The following is a 23,315-nucleotide window of genomic DNA, read 5'->3' as shown; positions in this document are numbered from 1 at the left end:
AACTGAGCTCAGCTAGAATTTGAGTCTGGTTATAGGGAATTTGGGATCATTCATCTCTAAAGTTATTTGCACGCACTGATGGATTCACAGGAAGAATTATGCCATCTGTTGGTCTTTTGTGGGGCAAGGGATGGATTGTCTGAGAGCGGATAAAGGAGTCTGAGGCCCCAGGGGAGACCCAAAAGTAATGAAGCCATCCCTGTCCTTTCTTTGAGGGACTGTTTTGAGCTTTCTTTCTTTCTCAATAGAGAGAAAGGACAAATTAGAAGTTTGGAGTGGCTACTTCCGTGATGGATTTTGGAGTCTCTGGCAAATAAGTGCTATTTTAGGGTACAGGTGATGAACAAGGGCACAAAGAATGGGAGAGAGGAGTCTTCCCCCTTTTGGATAGTGTCAGGTGTCACTATCCATGTGGTGGCTCTGGGACACTGGGAGCCAGGAGCACCAAGGGCCTAAACAGTGCTATTCATATGGAAATACCTAAGAAACAATAGTAAGAAGAGCCCAGAGGAGACGCTATCCAAGCAACTGCCAGGAAGAAGTAGAGAATCTGCCTCTCCAGACAAACCTCAGGACCTGTAAGGAGAATTCTGTGCAGGTACCTCTCAATGCAGATCTACTCTGATGGTTTATTTTATATGTCAATTTGCCTGGAGCAGAGTGCCGAGAAAGTTCATCAAACGCACCAATTCAGATACTGCTATTAAAGTATTTTTAAGATGAGATAACATTTAAATCAATAGATTCTGAATAAAACAGATTACCCTCCATAACATAGACGAGCCTTATCCAGTCAGCTGAAGACCATAAGAGAAAAAGATTAACCTCTCCCAAGGAAGAGAGAATTCTGCCTCCAGACAGCCTTCAGATTCAGGCTGCAGCATCAGATGTTCCCTGGGTCTACCCTCTGCCAGCCCGCCCTGCAGATTTCACACATGCCAGCCCCACAGATCTTTCGAGTTCTATGTCTTTGGAGAATGCTAATACACCTACTATGGGAAAGCTCTTTACATGTATAATTTCTAGCCTTTAATAGCCTGTCAAAATATTCGTTATGCATCATCACCGCCCCCCCCCCCCTTTTTCGTAAAGATTTTACTTATTTATTTGACAGAGAGAGAGACAGTGAGAAAGGGAACACAAGCAGGGGGAGTGGGAGAGGAAGAAGCAGGCTTCCTGCGGAGCAGGGAGCCCCATGCGGGGCTGGATCCCAGGACCCTGAGATCATGACCTGAGCCAAAGGCAGACGCTTAACGAATGAGCCACCCAAGTGTCCCATTAGCACCCCGTCTTAATGGATGAGAAAACTGAAATTCAGAGACACTAAGCAACTTGACCAAATCATAGAGCTAATAAATTGTGGAGAGGAAATTAAGGCCATGTGTCTCTCACTGCAGAATCTCCATGGGCTACATTTGCTAAGTATTTTACTAGTAACTTTTACAAACAAGAGTTGGTATCGCTATACAAGTCGCCAAGTGTATATCTTTATTATTACATATGCTATAAATATCTCTTATTAGATTAGGCTATGTAAATTCTTGTAACTCATTCAGGAAATTCACCAAAAGATGCCAAAATATTAAGCAAAAAAATATTAACAAGATAATCAAATAAGGAGATGTTTTTCTCCTGTATTTGTAATGTTATTTCATTATATATACAAGTATACTTATGCCACATAAGTCCAATAGAAAGACGATACTACACTGCAGGATGGGTACAACTACCTTTCCATTTCATTAGTTAAAATTATATTTTAAATTTTATGGAAAGAAACTTTTTCAGGGGAAACAATCAATTCTCAATAAAAAAAAAAAATCATCCTATTGGGTGTACTATGTACTATCTTCAATCATGTGGATCTCCATGGGACTTTCTGCTGACTTCATTTAAATTCCATGAATAAAAAATGTATTATAAGTGCAAGTGACATGGTCACCTGCGACCAGGAGAATTTTGTGTTTATTGGCCTTCAGCCCATATGACTGCTTGGGGAAATACACATATATATGTGCATGTGTATATATAAAATCAAATATCATAAATTATATATATATATATATATATATACATATGCCATATATGTATGTGTATATATATATAATATAGATTTTATATATTTTTAAATTCTTATTTAATGAGTAGAGGTAAAAACACAAGTTTCATCAGATTTACAGCAAAATCATGCCTTGAAGATAGCAGGTCCTCAGGAAAGGTTGAATGAATAATCCATTTCTATAGACATCCAATTCTTAGTGCGAACAGAAAATTGAAACCCGGGGCATGGTAGATTTTACCTCTTTCTACTTTTAACAAAACTTACTTTGAAAAAAAAGAAAAAGAAAAATTACATTTTTATAAATTAAAATATTTTTGTATGACTTCACGTAATACGCATTTGTCTATGTTTACCAAGACATATGTTCATAGACATTACAGAAAATATCCTACTTTAGTACATCTCTTTTAAAATTTTCAAGATGCCTTAAAATATTTAAATACTTTAAGGATACAAATTAAAAACTTTCAAAGAAGAAAAATTAAAGAGAAGGGAAAATTTTACAGAAGAATGCCAGCGAATGAATATGAAGGATATGACAAAATCAGAAATTAACGCCATTTTTCAATCCACAATAATAACTTCTTTTGGCAAGAACCAACCATTCGATGCTAAAAGCCACTGGGTGGAAGTTTTGGGGATAAAGGACAGTCACACTGCCACAGGGCAACAACGTCTCTCTTACCCTCTGCCTCCCCCCCACCAAACAACGTACTTTCACAGTGGAGGTACTGGCAGTCACCACTGTAACCACGTCGTCAAACAGAGTCACCAAGTAAACTTAACAATCCCACCAACAGTGGGCACCACGAAATTATGTACCTCCTGTTACAATGCCCTCGGTACACATTTCACCTATGTAGTATTCTTACCAAAAATGTTTTATTTGACTGTAAACATAAGGACACAATGAGACATATCTAGAATGCAGGACATTGTAGCAACAACTCTTATAGACTTCAAAAAAGTCCCTGTTTTGGAAACCAAAGCAAACCAAGTCACTGTACAAACAAACAAAAAGCCATTCTCCACTGAAAGAGACTAAAGAGAAAGAAAAATAAAACAAATAAACAAAAAATGCATAAACCTTGATTTTCATCCTGGATCCAAAACAAACGAACGAAGAAGACAAACCTATGGGTAAATGTGTATATTAGACGGTATTATTAAATTATTACTGATTTTCTTATATGTGATTAAAAGCACTTTGGTTATCTAACTGCATATTCTTATTCTTAGGAGAGGAGTTTTAAAGTATTTAGGGGAAAAGTGTCATGATTTCTACAGTGAACATTTAAAGAGTTTAGAAAAATACATGTGGCTCTCTGTTGTGTGTGTGTGTGTGATATAAGATAAAGAACATAAAAGAACATCAAGCAATAAAAATGAGGAGGCAATGTATCTAAACTGAGAGCCTTCATTTTGCTTGGGGATTTCAGATCTATTTCTAGGAAAGAAGTGGCCGAGGAGTACCAAAAAGTGACGCTGAAAGTGCCCTGCATGTGTGGGTGACAAAGTCAGCACCTGTGTTCTTGGAGTTCAGTCAAGAACCAGCGTAGAATAGTCCTGCTGTGCCCTCCCCTCACCTCCCCGATAAAACCCTAGCTTGAGGGCAGAAGTCATGACCTTACAGGAGCCAATGGCTTCATGGAGAGTGGAGCTCTGTCCTCAGCTTCAATTTGTACCACAGGAAAACACTCTGTTCCTATTGTTGTTGGTTATGCATTGAATACCAACTTTGAACGGTCATAAAGGGCATCACACAAAACGGAGTGTAGAGCTCTGTGATCATTATGATAGCTGGAAAAAGAGAACTCACTCAGGTTGTACATCTGCTGAGAAAGTTCATTATCTTAAGTAAGCAAAATCGAGAGAACAAAAAGGCATCGTAACAGCCAGAAGCAGCAAAGAATCCCTTTAGAACTGGGTAGCCCTCCAATTCAGTACCATCCATCAACACACTCCTCAAAATAAAAAATGTGCTCAGGCTCATGAAAGCCAGAATCAACGTATCAAAGGCCACTTGGAAGGGATGTTATTACTCAGAATTATGGGAGCATTTCCACTGATAGAGAGAACAGCTTACACTGTTATCAATTTAATGGGAAAATTTACAACTTTAATGGTCCTTTTGGGTCACATCCAAGCACTAAGATCTCTTTTTGGTTTTGCTTTCTTTTCTTTCCTTTTTTTTTTTTACTATTTGTGTTTTCATTTATATGAGTTGATTTACAAAGTTTATTTAAAACTAATATGAGTTTTCTATTACTGAAAATTCATTATAAATGTAAGCGTTCATCAGCTTAGGACTGATAAAATAAGTAGGTAACAGACAAATAATGAGTGAAAAATCAATGAAAACTTAAAAGTTTTTTGAGCAAAGGTTATATTCTCTGACTTGACCCCTTATCTACATATCAGGATCTTGTATGTCAGGGTCATAGACACACGGTGACCAAGGACACCATAGCACTCAGACCACAATGCTGCTTGCACTGCCATCTCACACACCAAGCCAAGCCATGACTTCCTGATTTAATGCAATACATAAAGGAAGCATTTAAAATACCATATACTTCAGGCTTACAGAGATGAAAAAAATACAGGTTATACCATCTGGTAACGTGCCCAGTGCCTTCAATGACTTCAGACACCTACCTGAACTTCCCAGAAGTGTCAATTAAATGGGGTCATTCTCCATTCTTGATTTTATTTAGTTGTTTCACATCACTGATGATCTATTAACAACTGCCAATATTGATAATTCTTCTTCATTGTGTTTAAGAAGTATAATCCAACTCTGATATCACTGTCCATGAATGTATTTTTACAGACGAATCCATTCTGAAAAGATATCAATCATTACAATTATGATTTTTTTCCAGATACCTTTGTCAGGCAACAATGCAGTCATAAATGAAAATATCCTACCTTTAGAACTGAGATAATATATATTCCTGCAGTGGTCAAATTTGCTTACCAAAATCTTTAATGTCCTACCAAATACATAAAAATAAATTAATATATATTAAAGATAGTAGAGTCATTTAATTAAAAACTAACCTGATCTATTTAAGCTTGAAGTATCTCACATAAAATTCCATGAAAGAATGTGATAAATAGATGAGAGAATAGGGTAGAAATTTAAAAAGAAGTCAGCATAACACTGTTCATGGTTGTATTCCTTTAATTCTACTAATAATCAATTTATTTCTCCTACCTGATATCATTACCATTTCTCTGAAAACAACCAAGCAACAAACCAAACAAAGACCCATGATGTACAAGAACCCCAGGGTCAACTCATTCCCTGGCAATCATTCATCTTTAAGAGAGAGAAGGTAGTTGAATTCTTTTATCTTTACCTACTTTAACAGTGGCCTCTAGTCCTGCCAGGCAGTGTTGCTACTGAACATGGGGATCCACACAGTCTGAAGATCACTTGGCTTTTCTGCTTCCACAGATTAAGAGTTGCCACATACTTGGGTTCCACGATCAAAACTTTAAGAATGTGCACGCAAGTGCTCATGCATTTATCTTTCAAAGAAGGTATTGTGCCAGAGTGGGTGGTAATTGAATTCTCCAGAGTCAGCAATGCCATGGACCAGACAGAATTAGGAGTCAGATGTTAAATTAAGTATCACTCTGGACTCTTGCTATGCTCTTGGTGAGTTTTCTGGAAGCTTCTGGGTTGTATTCTTGGAATTACTTTTCCAGATATAGCTTCAGTCCATTCCATCAATTTCCCAAACTTTGTGAAGATCACAATCATTTTGCTTGCAGGAGACCCTTGAGATCTTTGCGCAGATGAGTTATCCCCTAACCTAGAGCCCCAAGAAAAAAGACGAAAGATCCTGTGATCTTGACACAGGACAGACATATCCAGGAGACCACTCAAGTGATACTTTTTTTTCCCCATTAATAAAAATCTGTTCCAACGTGACTTGCTTAAAAGGTTGGCATATTTTTTTAAACTCTATTTCCCCAGATGTCCAATTATTTAAAAGTAGAAAAATAATAAATCTTTGGTAAGATTAACACCAAACATTATTAACAAACGAGACAATGCAACTGTTAGGGGTTGACTGAAAAAAGGAAGCCTTCATTTCCTAAACGATGTAGCAAGGATGAAATGCATTGAATCAGATCTTTTGTGATATCCATAAGATGAAATGAAACCTTTGTTTAGACAAAGAAGAGCCTCTCCTTTATAATGAGAGCATTGTTAATAAAAAGGAAAATTTATGTGTTACAGGGGATGACTTCTTTAAGAATGTCCATTCAAACAGGTGCAAAAAGAAATTGCATGTGATGTAATCATGAAGAGTGTACTGAAATGATATATGCATAAGTTAATATTTTGAGGAATGAACAGCCTTTAATTGTCCATTTATGTCAAAGGGATAGATTGTCAAGAAATGTGAGGGGTTTGATATTTTGATTAACTTGCAAAATAAAAATTGAGGCGGCCCACAGCTGTACAGATGCTCATAGGAGACAATGAGGCTCCTGGGTATGACATAAAAGACAGCTTATTTCTCCCACCAATAGAAGTAGCCAGAGTATGACCATTTTGTCCTGGTTCCCCAGATCTCAGTCCCACAGAACAACATGAATAGGATCAGATGGAACCAGTATTCACAGGAGGTCACATTCTGGGAGAGGACCTGAGCTCAGGGAATCTGAATTTTTATAATGTGGATGAAGAATGTCTACCTTTTGCTCCACAAGGAGACACCATCTCTCTTTTCTCAAGCTGTTCACTATATAAACATCCTTGAAAATATAGTCCAGAACAAAAGGGCAGTCAATGCCTGACTTGAAAGATGTCCAAAAATGTGAGGGATAAGTCGTCTCCCAATGGGATATACCTGGAGAAAGCAGAACAAGCTAAAGATCTTCACTTCGAGTAAGAGTGGATCAAGATTAGAAGAGATGTCTGTGTCTGGAACTGTGTTAATTTGGTCTACTGCACAGACAGAATTAGATTAGGAAATTATATAGCATCCAATGTATCCACTGTAACACCATTATGAATAGATTAATGCCACTGCTGACTTACGACAAATCCTTCCAATTGTCGAATGTGATATTAGAAGAGAGCATGTGTCCTGCCAGTTACATTAAGGTAGACCAATGATTCTCAACTCAGGGTGAGTTAGCAACATCTGAAGTTATTTGGTGTTGTCACAGCTAGGAGTGCTATTGATATCTAGTAAGTAGAGGGCAAGAATGCACAAATCCTACAATGCACAGGATAGCTTCTTACAACAAAGTCTTACTCAGCCCAAAGTCAAGAGTGTGAAGATTGAAAACCGTAATGCATACTTGGTTCAACTCAATAATTATGCCCAATTTCAAGTCATCTGGAATAATATTCTTGTTCAAACTACAGGATCATTGGGAAAGTATTGACCCAGAGGGTTTGTATTTGTTTCTAGTGAGCAAATAAAAATATACGTTTTACTCTTCATTTTACTCAAATAAAAGAGTATTTACAAAACACTTTTAGAAACTTTTTAGATATATTCTGAATGCAGCAATGTAAATAAAGATTATTCCCCAATTCATAATTAGATTTCATGTTAGACACGCATTGTAATGGGATGGAAAAAAATATCTAACTCTCAATCTTTTTGGAGATGGGATCCTAGAATAATCACCTAGCAGCTGAATGTCCTTAGGAAGATGACATACATTTTTGACCCTCAATTTCTCAGCTTTCAAATGGGTCAATCACAGTATGCAATATTAATATTGACTGCGAAGACACTGTGAGAATTAACTGAAATACGGAATGGAAAAATGCTTTGTAAATTCTAAAGCTGCTAATACCAGCTGAGATTTTATGGGCAATTTTTTTTCCCTTGACATCAAAGAGACAGAGTGATGATAAATGGCTTCTTCTCCTTCTGCAGGATCATTGATTTTTGAAATCCTCAAGGACTGTAATAATAGTTTGTCTATTCTTCAGTGGGTTGTAGTTTCCCCTATTTTGAAGGCCAGGTGTGTGCAACTGTATAGAGTAACCTGTTAAAAATCAGAATTTTGATGGAGCTTCACAGCAACATATACCATGAAACGTCTGAGAGCCTCTCGAGCTGGGAAAATTCAAGACAAAGTATGCACCGGAACCCACTCAGAGAAGCAGAGTTACATATGCCATTTTCATCCACTTGTGATATCATGCTTTTCCTTTTCATTGCAAGAGAAACAATGTTTTGACTGCCTCATGGATTTGATTAATTAAATGTATCTTGCTCAAATCCAGTTTTTACAAGAAGCAGTGATGGTGAAAGAACAAAGGAGGCTTTTAAAATCAGTGGACTTGGCACTGAAATGTTGTAAAACCTACCAGATCCTCTTCCGAGGTAATGGATCCGTTGTCCAGATTCGACTTTGCTGGTGTAAGTACAAGAACAGCGTGTACTGCTTGCACAGGAATATTACACTGGCTGACCACAAACATTTAAGAAGTGTCCAAGAAGACCACAGGGCTCTATTTTCAGAATTACATATAAAAGAATCCAATCACCCAATCTGTTCCATGGATGGTATCAGCCCCAGCAGCTGATTAAACTGAGGACCAGGAAGAATCTACATAATAAACCTGGAGAGACCTTCTCTTCCAGCTCTGCAGACCTGCAGTACCATGCTGATTAATCTGATTAACACTGAATGAGGTAAGTTTCTTAATATCATTCCACTATCAATTGTGGAGGCCACATAAATTACAATGACCTATTATTCTCCTTATATTTATACTTTGGAGTCCATTTACAATCATTAACAGGATGGAACAAAACAACAAAAAAAAGATGAGGATTAAAATGATCTCACACACTTAGGTACATTTACGTAAGAAGAAGATATGACTTTGGTTAAAGTTTTTAATTTGTGAAACTGTTTTAAGCAACACACCCACTGCTTTTCTTTGCACATAACAAAACTGATAAACAAACTGAGTAATAGAGATAATTGAATTCATTCAACCCATTTATTCTCAAAGATGAGAATTCCCAGTATTTTCCATAGATTATAGAATTCAGTGGTACAACTGTACCCATGAACTTACCTGTTCCTTTAGAAGACGACATTTCATATTTCCTGACATTTTTTCCAAATTGCTTAATCATGAAGTGACAGAGCCGGAACTGGTCTGAATTAACTCTGTACTTCTGAATTAGCCAAATTACTTCAGGTTTGTGGGACCAACACCTGAGCTAAACAGTGATTCATAATCATCATCAATATTGATTAATAGAAATATCTAGGATAAATACTATACTGTTCTCATGGAATTGTATTACCTTAAGGGGTATCCTTTTGAAGATTTCAAGTGGGTCTTAAGTCCCCTGTCTTCGCAATGTTTTTTCTCTTATAGAGGTTGATGCCAATAGTTAAGATCAATAATTATGGTATGGAAAATAGACTATACCGAGAGGAATGAATTCCTTTTGCCAATATTCTGTATTTAAAAATCTCTTTTTATGTAAGTTTCTTCATAGATACATATAGATTTAACTTTTGGTATCCTAAATAGGTGATCATGGTATGGTGAAAAAGAAGTTGTCATTTAATCTTACTCTAGGTCTACAATTGCAGCCTATAGAACAAAAGAAAAAAAAAAAGTCGAGCCCCTACTTTGTTATGTGAAACAGGTAGTGCCTATCTCTACTAGGGCTTAGTCACAGAGCAGGTGCGGGTCTCTCGCTTCCTGTACAGAGCTCTCTGATACTAGTAACGTGAGCAACACTAGCCCCGAGGCTCAGGCTCAGGTCAAGCTGAATAAGTGAAGATTCCGGACTCTCAGCAAAACACCGCAAGCAGTACTCGCGATGTCTGGATGCTGTCGGGGAACTGCAATCAAAGGATCAGTGTTCAGCCTATGGCACAGAGGGAAGGAACACTGACACACAGTGATAAGGGACTTCATATGCTACTAATACACAGCCACTGATAAGCACAGACTTTAAAGAGCGAGAGAGTGCCCAAGAATGAGAAAGAGTACTGATGAACAGTGGGAAGCATTTGGAGGCCACTGGAAAGAATTTGAGGATGTTTAATGACAGATGTACTTCTGTAAAAAAACACAAGATCAAAAAGAGAATGCACTGATTTTATCTGGAAATGAAAACATCCATCCCGCATATTGCAATTGGGAAATAAAGCATAAACAGTGAATCTTCAGGGTTTGCTTGTTATTTTTTTTTTGGGGGGGGAGGTGGTTGTTTGTTTTTGATAAATTCTAGAAATCTAGTATTTATTTAGTTTTGATGATTCTTAGACCAAATTAATTACATGATTGTACACACACACACACACACACACACACTTCAGGACCAGAGATGTCTGTATTTGATTTCAGGTTTTCATAAAGGAATCCTTTCTTTGGCTTAGTTTCTTGGGGAAAAAAAAATGAGAATAAATATTCATACTTTGAAATGCAATTAGAAGGTTTAAATGTAATAACGTATGAAAGCATTCCGTGTTACTTTCTTTTCTTTCAAATAGAAGAGATATTCAATAATACGAATAGGGAAGTCTACCATTCCTCCAAAAGATTTTGGTATTTTATTCATTGGTAGCAAATATTTGAAGCTTTGAGTAAGTTTAAGGAACAGAATGGACATATCTATTGTAAAGTAAAATAAAAGTAGCTATATGCCAATACCATTGCATATTCTATAAACATATTTTATGTTTCTGGTAAAGTCTTGCCACTCATGGTACAGGGACTACGCAATGAATTGGCGGCTGCACTCACAAATCAAACCAGAACGAATAGCAACTGTCATCAAAACAACCCCTTATACTTGTGTAGCACACATTTTGGGGTGCCATGCACACCCTATTAGGGCCCCTTCAGGGATCTGCAGGCGCTTTGCCAGCTCCTCATCTCTGAGTACTGTGATTACTTTCACAGTTGGACAGGGCTTCTTGCAGACGTAAGCAATGGGGTGTAGCTGGGGAAACCACAAAGGTGAGAGAGGAGAATATGGATGATGTGTGATTCCAGGCAGTGTGCTTCTTTCCTGGGCAGAAGGCTCAAACCTGGAGGACCACCCTGGTTCAAAACCTTCCCACCTCAACAGCCAGCCCATTTGACGGGTAAACAGGAATCAACGATTTTTCCTTTAAACAAATGTTTGTATATTAAGAGAAGGCTCACTGGCAAGTAAATTGCTCTATTTGGTTAAAACATAGCAGAAATCAGTAACTTTCAGAGAATGGTTATTTCTTGACTGGAAATGAAGTTGAAGGACACAGGGACATTCCAGCCTGGGGCAGGGAGCTTTGTTTTTGTTTTTAGTAAGCTTTACATCCAATATGGGTGGGGCTTGAACTCAAGGCCCAGAGATAAGAGTCTCAGGCTCTATGGTCTGAGCCAGCCAGGTGCCCCAAAAGTTGGCTTAGGATTTTTTTTTTTATTTAAAGTTGGCTCTACACCCAATGTGGAGCTTGAGCCCAAGACAGGGAGTTTTGAAATTCTGAGGTCAGCCTTTCAGCTCTGACTCTCAGAAGCATGAAAGGGGCACCAGAAACAGGAAGAAGAGAACTGAAAGTTTTTAAAGATAGCTTTTTTCCCCACTCACTTTAAAATAGAGGCAGTCGATTCAGTATTATGTGTGCTGTGCATGTTATGACTTTAAATTAATGCATACTTGTTTCAGATTTAATACACTGCGTGTTTATGTTCTTCATTCTTAAGGTACAAGACTTGAATGTGACAGTAATTAGTAAGTCCTAGTATTTAAAACAGAAGGAAATTAAATGGCTATATCCTTTAAACATAAGGCACATTTCCTAAATAAAAAATGAAAATCCTCTGGGGTTTCTGGAATGTCTCTTAAAAATAATTTGCTTTTGATGAGTTTGCTGGTAGGTGTGTTTGTGCCGTAAGCTAGACTCCCTCGGTGCCTGGAGAGAGCCTGATGTGGACAGTGCACTCGCGCAGTTTCCTTCCCTCCTTCTTCTGGGCCTCTTGGGCCCTCATTAGGGTCTGAATAGACACACATATTTTGCACATGTGGGTGTTTAGAAAATGCCTTTTGATGATAATGATGATGATTCCCTGAAAGTGAGGGCTTTTCATCAGAAGACTATGTGAGCATTGGAGGCTTTGATTAGATTCTCTTGATCTCTTTTAAAAATAGGATGGATTTGCTCATCGTTGGGGATGGTTAAAGAGGAGTCTTGTCTAAAGGCAGAGAAAGGATGGGACGACTGCAAGGTCCTTTCTAACTGTTTGAGTCTCTGAAGTAGGATCATGGCCTCTGAAGAAAAGGCGTGTAGAAGATGGTGACGGGCTGCACCCTCTCCTCACTGATGCCAGAGGAGGAAAGATGCTTACACTTGAACGTGAGCAATTGCAGCTTCAAGGGGAGAATTTCCTGACACCAAGGGAATGTCAAAACCAAGCACGAGAGAAGCAGAGAATATAGTCAGTTCACCTTGCCCCACTGGCAGACTGCTTACTCAAGGTTGAGGACAACCCTTTCATAAAGCAGTGGAAAGTGCACTTGAATTTCTTTTTTTGTTTGTTTTTCTCAACATCGGTCTCATATGTCTTAAGACAAGTTACAACTCTATGGATTCTTCAAAAGAATCCCCAGGGAACATGGTGATGTAGCTAGACCCACAAACCCCTGGGTGTCTGACATGCATTATGTAGAATTTGTGAAGTCACCCAAGGGTTGACGGGTATAGCTAGGACCCACTAGAAATGACTTTAATGTGCTCTTACGCTTTCAGGACCATGTGTGGCATAAGACTGATCACATGTTATGAATTGCCCTGATTTTATTAATTTCAGATGTATAAACTTGGACATTTAAAATACTGTATTAAAGACATTCTCCCAATCTTCCATATTAGGTAAAATTACATCAATTCATATTTTTAAAAGTTCCTTTTTTTCTTGGGGTTTTTACAAATTTTATTTTAGAAATGGCTGAAAGTAAGTCAATTATCCAGAAATTGTACTAATATTTTGGTCGAGAATGTCTTACTAGCCCTCTGGAAAAAGAGAGTAATTGGTAAAAATTATTGATAATTAGTTATTATGAGGTATGAAACAACATGACAATACCCAAATAATTAAGACTATCTATAAACCTTATAGTAAGCTGATTATTTATAATATTATTTTCTTTATTTAACAACTCAAAAACATCTTTTACAAAATATCAATATCAAAAGAACTATATCACTTAACATGTACACCTTATGAACAAAGTAAGGTCTATAAATCCATATGGACAAATAGTCATACATATATGAATTCATTGTGACATTATTCGATCCTAAAAAACGTATCAAATAGTCAGGATGTAGGGTTACCATTAGAATCCAGAGCAAAAGTCTTCTAAGCATTACTTAAGAAGATAACACACACACAAACACAGACATACACACATACTTATACACAGTATTGCTTGGGACACTTTTTTAATCACTAGACAACAAAAACCTATATTTCACTTGAATGGACATGGATTTAAGAATATTTGAATATGGCCCAATTGTATTGGTCAGGGTGCACTGAGCTACAAATAAGAGAAAACAATTCTGCAATGAGGCAAACATGTCCTATCTCATCACTAAAACAACCTAAGTAGGGTGGTTCAAAGGCTGCCTGGTTGCACCACATCTGCAGCCCTCATGCTCTCAATGGGCTCCAAACTTCCAGCCACTCCATGAGCAATGACTCTATCTGGCACACGAACTGTTCCCCTACCACGTCCTTCTATTTGCCAAAAGGAATCTTCTCTGAGAAATCCTCCAGAAAAGGGGGTTATCCTGAATGGCTTCAGGTAGTTAAAGTTACCCATGGACTGGGGATAATGTCATCTTCCATAAACACATGGTTACATAGAGGAGGGTGAGGGAAGCAAAAGGGAGGCTGCTGAGTAGGTAATAATATACATAGTTCTTATTTTATTTGTTAAGCCACAATAGGATAGAAATGTTACCTTTTATGCATATCCATACAGATGTACCAAAAACAGTAAAAACAGTAATAAAAGCAAACCAATGAAATCATACTAATCATAATCATTCATATCAAGAAACAGACACCAAATCTCTTCTAATTCCATTTGCTTACTGTACCAGCCAGATCGAAAGTTGCTTTTAAATTATGCCAGACTTTTCAAACCATCAAACCAAGATGTAGTTACCATTTTTTTCTATGCTTTGCATCCAGAACTAAAAAACTTAAAGTTAATCTTAATAAAACCAAATTCTTTATATTTACATTTATTCAATGAACTAGAAAATAGCTTTTAGCAAAGAAACACTGGCGTCTTTGGATGTTTTGTCTAAAGAAAATGATTATAAACTTCAATATTCTATCTATATAATTATGTGTTAGTACTATAAGATCATAATTTGATCCTGATTAAAGAACATTTTGTTCTTAATGCAATATGCTATTTGGTAATTTTTCTACAAGCCAAAGAAAACAGATTGTTTAAAATTCACATAAATTTGAAATGTGTTTATATTTTAGACATGATTGGCATTGGTATTTGCTCTAAGTTCCATGGATGTCAACACTATTCCCATTCCTGAATATGCATGTGGGTGGAGGGAGGGGAGTTGGATGATGAAAGGAACATTGATGATTTTACTACAATCTGATATTTCCACTTGTGGTCAGGAAATAAAGAGACTCTTGGCTTTTTTTCTAAATTGATAAAAATACAACAAAATTAATAGGAGACTTAAAAGATAGACAATATTACCATCAAACTTGGGGGAAAAAAAGATTGCTGTAGATATTAAATTGATTTTTATCCCTTTAAACAGCAACAGACATATATATTGGATTGAATTGCCAGTACAACTATTGAATATCTAACTTTTCATAGTGAATTTCCAGAATCAGGTAATACAATGACTATTTATTTTCTACCCGATATCACCCCCCCCACACACCTAACAGATGGGAGACGACTGGCTCAGCCACAGATGATGCTCATGCTCCCACCTTCCAAGCCTGTCACTTAGACATGGCCAAATGACCCAGGCTCTGCCAGTAAGATATAAATGGGATATAAATGAAAACTGCTAAGAGGCTTTCTAGGAAGGCTCTTTACTATCCTGATGAAGCAGAATCAGTGACCCTTTCTCCTGTCCTCTTCTTCTTGTTTTGGATTTGGGCATGAAGGCTAAAGCAGGAGAGACCACTGTGTTTCAGTCCTCTGGAAAAGGACAGGGAATTAGGATATGATAGCGTTGACATCACTGTTACTAATCTAATGTCAAAATCTGCCTGTATCCTGGGAAAAATAAACCCTCATTTGTTTAAAACACTGTGAATAAGGTTTTCTTTTCCTTGTAACTGAACGCTCTCCAAACTGATACAGATAGTTTTAATTACATAGCTACAAAGCTGTAAGAAGTATTGTGCATTCATCTATTTATAAAAATGCAGACAGTTATACAATCCAGTCATACAGATCATATCAGAATCAGAATTTGTTTTAAGTAGACTCACATGCAAACTGCCTCATGAAACACAGAAAAACTAATTATTTCGTGGATTTAATTTCATTACCAAATTCAATGGTAAAATCATAATTTTATATTTGGCCATTATTGTATCATTTTGATTGTGTCCTGAAAACACAAACTTTGGGGGGTTTCATTATATGAGGGTACATTTCTTGAGGGGGCATTTTTATCTTCCATCAGAATTTAAGAAATTTTAAGATTGCCATATTGTATAAAACAAAAATTTCTCTTAGTCTAGCATACTGTCTCTGGCATTTATAATAGCCAATATATAGGAAAAAACACAAGATATCGCTACAGACTGAATGAAATACCTATCTGCCATTTCTTGAGAACAATATCTCACTGCTTGCTTAATGATTCACTCACAACTATGTGGTGAGGTAGGAAAGGGGTCAGGAATTTAGGCTCAGGAGTCAGACACTTAATTATAAACATGACCTCAGGCAAGTTATTTGCCTTTTCAGTTCCCTTTCTGCTCATCTCTAAGCATGGAATAAAGTAGAAATACCTGATTTACATGGTGTTTGGGGGAATTAAATGTGTTGGTAAAGGTACAGCACTTAGGACAGTGACTACTTTATTGTATTCAAAATTAGAAAGACAGGAAAAAAGACAGCCATTTTAAAAAGCTGGTAGTCCTGTGAACTGATCAACTTAAAGGATGATTGGATTCCTTTTAGAAACAGAGTCTCGGGGCGCCTGGGTGGCTCAGCCGTTAAGCGTCTGCCTTCGGCTCAGGTCATGATCCCAGGGTCCTGGGATCGAGCCCTGCATCGGGCTCCCTGCTCAGAGGGAAGCCTGCTTCTCCCTCTCCCACTCCCCCTGCTTCTGTTCTTGCTCTCGCTAACTCTCTCTCTGTCAAATAAATAAATAAAATCTTTAAAAAAAAAAGAAACAGATTCTCTCCTTTTGTTAGACAAAACAGACTTGCAGGCACTCATTTACAGTAGAGATTCAGTGTGTGTAAAGCCTGGATGAATTAATGTTTTTGTTGGAGGAATGGTGCTGGCCAGAGGGGGAGGAAGAAGGAAAGAAGGAAGGTTGCTCTAAAACAGACAGCGAGTGAGACAGTCTCTGAGGGTGAAGTGAGCACAGACAATATAAAAAGCAAAATTATCGGTGGTGCCTGGGTGGCTCAGTCATTAAGCATCTGCCTTCGGCTCATGTCATGATCCCAGGGTCCTGGGATCGAGCCCCGCATCGGGCTCCCTGCTCCGTGGAAAGTCTGCTTCTCCCTCTCCCACTCCCCCTGCTTGTGTTCTCTCTCTCGCTGTGTCTCTCTCTGTCAAATAAATAAACAAAATCTTTAAAAAATAAAAAATTTAAAAAATTTAAAAAAAAACAAAATTATAAGAGATGAGGCAGATATCTAGGAATGAGGAACAGGAAGTGCCCATGAGAACATGAGCCAATGGCGGGAGGTGTAACGGTGCAGATTTGGGAAACCATGCAGGCTTCCTGCAGAGCATGGTGGGAGAATGCAGGCAACTGTTGTATCTCTCCCTTATAAAAGGGAAGGATTATTATAGCTGGTTGGAAATCCTCAGGGATTTCTAGGTTGGAAATATACATATTTATTTACACTTTACTATATGTGATTATTTCTACTAATTTCACTCAGTGGTTTCCCACTTGGGTTGTACTGTGATTATACAGACCTTGCTCAAATAGTTATTCTTGATCACCCCCATTCTGTATGACCAATAGTCATTATTTTGACCACTGCTCCTTTGGGATGTCTCCTTATACCATCAGTCTCCTTGTACCACCACTCTTTCCTTTGGGTCTTTTCTTGTTTCATCAGTCATGTTTTTGCCTGTATTCTCTGTGCAATATCTAGACTGGACAGTAATGATCCTCTTGGACAAAACCAAAAAAGATTTGGAAATCCATTCCAATATAAATTCCCTGATAACCTGATAACTTGATCTGCAAATTTGTTAACACACTGTGTGCAGGGGGAGATATGGAAAGAGTAAGGCATGGAGATTCCCAGCTGGATCTTAAACTGAAATTCAGACATGTCTTGAGATACCGCATAAATTTTTTCCAGAAGTTTAGTTACATGGATGACACCCCAGGAAGAAAAAGCACTTACATGTTGAGAAGGTGCAGGCACAATGAGACTGAATGAGCAACATAACTTAGGTGGGAAAGGCAAGGCATGTCTTACGACAGTATGATATCTATCATTAACATTTTTTTCCTGGACCTTTATTCATTGGGTTCATATATGACTCCTATAAATAGAAGTGGACAGCAATATAAATAATAACTAGCAGCTTTCACCTCTGGTTAGGAATGAGAAAGCTGTAAGAGACCTAAAAAGGAGAGCAAGATAGATGACCTGAAAACAAACAAAACCTAAATGAACTAAAATACAGAGAGTAATGAAACCTTCCTATAAAAGAAGCACTGACTGCTGTCTTCTTACTGGGTAGAGTGATAGAAGAAGGAATTTGCCAAGGAACAGAGTGCAAAGAAACAGGCCACTGTGTTAGAAGCCCATAAGGTTTACAGTGGTGGTTTAGATGCCTGCAGAAGCCCAGGGGAAGAAGATCTGCACCTGCTTACCTCTCTGTCCAGATGGCTGTCACTGAGTGCATGCAAGTTATACACCCAAGTTTGGGGGCAAGACAAGAGATCTAAAAATAATCCTCAGTAAGACTTACAGAGCCCACCTGAGACTGGGAACAGATGAGGATAACCATGAGAAATCCCTCTGAACAGATGTGAGACTTTGCCCACTGCGAGGCTGCCCCAAAAACTGGGGTTAGGGCAGGGGAACAGCAAGAAATACCTACAAGTTCCCCAGGATGTCACTGTGTACACTTGGCCTTCTGAAGGCTCAAAACAGAAAGTGGGGCACCTGGCTGGCTCAGTTGGTGGAGCATGTGACTCTTGATCTCTGGGTTGTCAGTTTGAGTCCCATGTTGGGTGTAGAGATTACTTAAAAATAAAATCTAAAAACAACAACAACAACAAAAAAAACACAAGCAAATAAACAAACAAAAAATAAAGAAAGAAAACAAACAGAGAGCATGAGAACAGAGGAATCTCCTGAATGTAAAAAGCTGATTGTGGAAATGGAGAACAAAGAGAACTTACCAGAAGCCCCAAATCTGGAAACAGGGAAGTAAAAAAGAGAGAGAGATGCCCTTCTATTCAGGAAACCAGTAGTTAGGTTATAAAGTACAAAGAGAAATCTGGATTCTCCCTGGTGCTTAGATCTTAAGACTTGCTAAATCTGAAGCCAGTAATGAACTGAATATATGGAAACTAAAATAAACCCCAGAGATCAAATACATGTTAGATGGCGTAACCCTCTATCGCCCAACACTAGTGGCCAAAAGAAGAAGGGTTGCACCTTTTTCTGTAGCTAAATACTATTGATTTCCATCTATAATGTTATTTTGTTCACAACAGTCATCCTAGAATAAAAGTTGCAAGATATGTGAAGGATATATAAAAATTTTAAGATATATGAATAAAAATATGATACATGGTCAAGAGAAGAAAGAGAAATAAAAACATTCCTACATACGATATAGATATTGAGATTACTAGACAGGAGACTTAAAATAAATATGATAGATATGTTGATATTTATGTTAGATTTAACATAATTGATCTCTAGACAATTTGTGTGAAAAAAAAAAAAAGTGGGAAATAGTACAGATATGACCACAATGAAAAAGCCACATGTAGGGACACCTGGGTGGCTCAGTCAGTTGGGCATCTGCCTTTAGCTCAGGTTATGATCTCATGGGTCCTGGGATCGAGCCCTGTGTCAGGCTCCCTGCTCAGTGGGGAGTCTGCTCCTCCCTCTGCCTCTCACCCCCACCCCTATTCATGCTCTCTCTCCCTCTCTCAAATAAATAAATAAATAAAATCTTTTAAAAAAAAGAAAAGCCAAATGTAAATGAAAGAAATAAAAATACCATACTAAGAGGAAGAATTAATGTTAGTAGTCTATCAACAGACTGGCCATACTAGAGGAAAAAGTCTGTGAACTTGAAGACAGATAGAAATTATACATTTTGAAATACAAAGAAAATCAAAGAGTAAAAAAAAAAAAAAGAGAGAGAGAGAGAGAGAGGGAGAGAGACTGAGAGAAAGAAGAGGAAAAAAAGCATATGACATCTCTGGAAAATATCATGCAGCCAAACATATTTGTATTAACGGTCCAGGAAAGAGAAGGCAGATAATGGAGCAGAAGAAATGTTGGACGAGTTCACAGCTGACAGATTTCCAAAATAGATGAAATGTATCAACCCACATATCCAAGAAGCTCAGCAAATAAATTTAAATATAACAACAGGTAGGCAAATGATAATCAAATTGATGATGAAGACCAAATATAAATGTAAAATCTTAAAAGGAGCTAGAAAAAAAAAAGACACATTATACATGTAAAAGGGATGTCAACCTCTCATCTGAACCATGGGGAACAGAAGACAATGGAACATCTCTATAGTATTGAAAGATAGCAAAACAAAAGAAATGTGTCAAAATCAAATTCTATATCCTAAGAAAATGTTTTAAAAAACACTAAATGTATATTTTTTATAAAAAGAAAAAACTGAGAGAATTTATCTATAGTAGATCTGTTCTATATGAAATGCTAAAAAAAACAAAAACAAAACAAACAAACAACAACAAAAAAACACACCTTATTTTTTTTTAGGTTCAAGAGAAAAATACTAGCATTCTGGAGCCCCAAAGAGTTAATGCAGATCAAACAGGGCAGCATTTGAATCCCATTATCAACAGTAACTTTCAAGGATTGCAGTTTCAGATCATACATTAATGACTCCAGTGCAAATGCAGGTGTGTCAGGAGAGATGAATCTCAAAGTATCCTGCAACCAGCTGCCCAGGGACCCTGAATGTGACTAACACCAAATCAGTAACAAAACTGAAAATGTTGTCCTTTAAGAGAAGATGGGTTAAAGAATTGAGATTTCATTAATATTCAGCTTCAATAAATTTCTTGCTAATATTCTATTTAACAGAACTGGTAAAGGGACAATAAGATGCTTCTAGACAACTACCACCATGATGTAGGCATTACCAAAATATTAGGTGCAAAGCTACAGTCAAGTTGTCAGAGTTGCATGTATGTATTTAACCACCTGTTTCTTGTTTAAAACTTAGAAGCATGGCAGTGTTTAGAACTGTACAGCAAAGATCTGGATTAAACTGACAAAAACAGGGAAATTCAGAGTTAAGGTTGTCACATCATATTTGGAATCCCTCTAATACAAAAATGAAATAAAACCACTAATGTTTGATGTCATATTTGTAAATAATTTGAAATGTGAAATCACTCTGAAATGTGAGTGCTACCATTTTTGCCCCAAATTTGTTGTCCACTTTTTATTTACAATTTAGAGTACTCTGACAATAAAAGGCAATTTTTACAAGGCACAGTCAGCCAGTCACTTGAAGAGTTGAAATGTTTGATGTCACTGTATTATCTAAGGCAGAATGGGGTTGAATCACAAAACACATGGAAATCATTTCCATCAAATGGTAGGACAAGAAAGGTGTCCTTGGATAGCTCAGCATGATGAATTTAAACTGAAAATCAGGAAATTGATCTCTAATGCAGGTGTCTTTTAATTTTTCTCCAAGGTAAGGTCATTTATGACCCATTGTACAATAATACTGTTAGGGAATTAGGCTATTATCAAGTGTTTCTTCTTCACAAAAAAATCCTACTAGAATATACTACTTGTATGTATAAATAGAACAAAGGTCATCTTATAATTATAGTATGAGTATGATAGAGTAAAATGAAACTAATTATTCTCTTAAACACTTGTGAATAATGTTAACACTTGAGGGCACAATTGTCAGCAGTAAAAATATTTCTATTCTCTCATTTCCAAGAAGAGAAGCTAGTACTTTTAAAAAATATATATTAACAACTGACTTAAAAAAAAATTCTCACCACAAGTTAGAGAAAAAATTATAATAAATATGCACTGGTACAGCAAAAATAGATACCCTGATATATATATATGTATATATATATGTGTGTGTATACACACACACACACCCATATATACATATACACATATATGTAATGTATATGTATGCATGTGTGTATACAAACATAAGATGCACTTATGTACATAAATGTATATATAGGTATTATGTACATATATATACAAACATCCCAGCATATGTGTGCATGATATAATGTCTCCTTTTCTGTTCTCCAAGACACACTTTAAGCACTGAATGAAAGGGAATGTTTGGCTTTAGAAATACAGTAATGTTAGCTTCAGGAAAGGTGAAAAAATAATGCTACTCAGAATTTCACCTCCAGGTTTATGTTTTTCTCCTGGTAAATATCTTTTTTTTTTTTTTAAAGATTTTATTTATTTGACAGAGAGAAACACAGCGAAAGAGGGAACACAAGCAGGGGGAGTGGGAGAGGGAGAAGCAGGCTTCTCGTGGAGCAGGAAGCCCGATGTGGGGCTTGATCCCAGGATCCTGGGATCATGACCTGAGCCAAAGGCAGACGCTTAACAACTGAGCCACCCAGGCGCCCCAATATCTTTTATGCCTTCCATATTTTTTATCCTTGTAAACATATCTTTGGGTTTTAAACAGTAACAATTGGCCACTTTTCTGTAATGGTAGACAGTAATAATGCTCACTGATGTTCACGGATCTCCTTTATTTCCTGGATAGACAGCTGAATCTACTTCCTTGCCTTCCCAAGGTTAGGCTTAGGTATGTCTGTGTACTGTGTTTTGGCCAATAAAATGTCAGTGGAAGTGATGATGTGTGTCATCTCTAAGAGGAGGTATTTCAGAGCCAATTCTTGATTATCCAGGCTCTCTGTCCTTGAAACGTAAAGCATTGTGTTGAAATGCAGGTGTCAGAGATTGCTGAATCCAGGTCATCCAAAAGGAGATAAGAAGACAATTCGTTCCCTCTGTAGGTCTCTGGAACCCAAAGTGGACAGTGTGCGGACCAGAGTTATTTTTGTGGTATTGAGTCTCTGAGATCTTGGTGCTGGTGTTTGTATTGCTGCATAACTGATCCTTTTCTTATCCTACTGATCCAATCCCTCTCTTCGTTTAATATTTTAAAGGATTTTTCCTTCTAGTTGTTTGTGTGTGCGTGTAGTAAATCTAAATCAGCCTTAAGATATGACTTTATGTTCTATTGTCTTTATTAGTATAAATCTTAGAAATACATGATTTGCATACATTTGGAAAGAAGCAGCAATCATAAAATTATAAATATCCATATTTTAATATCATATTTTAATACATCTATCTGTATAAATTCTGAATAAATTCATCTTCTTCCTTAAAAATTAGTTACTGCTATATGAATGGACGGAAGGATGCATGAAAACACAGTAGGATGGATGAATGGACGGACGGACGGACGGGCGGATGGATGGTTGGATGGATGGGGTACTAGCTGTTTCATTATATGCAGTAAATACAATTAAATCCCTGAAACTCCTTAGTTTACAGAGAATATCTCTCTATCCTTTGAACTCTAAAAACACATTTATTTTCATTACCACTTACTTACTTTTAATCATATTTTAAATCAAATACAGTGTTTCTAAGTAATATTGATAATCAGTAATAATTCTAAGTAATATTTCTAAGTAATATTGATATTGTGTCTTTTTTCTCCATTTAGACTAAAATTTTTGAAAACAAGAACTATGCATTACATCTTCATATTATACT

General features: G+C 37.1%; 1 long non-coding RNA gene across 1 annotated transcript in view; it reads right to left on the bottom strand.

The window, feature by feature from the left end:
- Nucleotides 1-3,722: 3,722 nt before the first annotated feature.
- LOC118521997 (uncharacterized) overlaps nucleotides 3,723-23,315 on the bottom strand; it is a 74,982-nt gene continuing 55,389 nt past the window's right edge. Inside the window, exons 2-3 of the long non-coding RNA XR_013446698.1 lie at nucleotides 4,721-4,906; nucleotides 3,723-3,862 (exon numbers count right to left, since the gene is read on the bottom strand). This is a non-coding gene — a long non-coding RNA (uncharacterized LOC118521997). The remainder of the gene's footprint in view (nucleotides 3,863-4,720; nucleotides 4,907-23,315) is intronic.

The sequence above is a fragment of the Halichoerus grypus genome, chromosome 4 (genome assembly GCF_964656455.1).
Source record: "Halichoerus grypus chromosome 4, mHalGry1.hap1.1, whole genome shotgun sequence".
NCBI classification, from domain to species: Eukaryota; Metazoa; Chordata; class Mammalia; order Carnivora; family Phocidae; genus Halichoerus; species Halichoerus grypus.
Note: the sequence above shows the minus strand (reverse complement) of the source record. Positions and strands in the feature narration are given on the sequence as shown.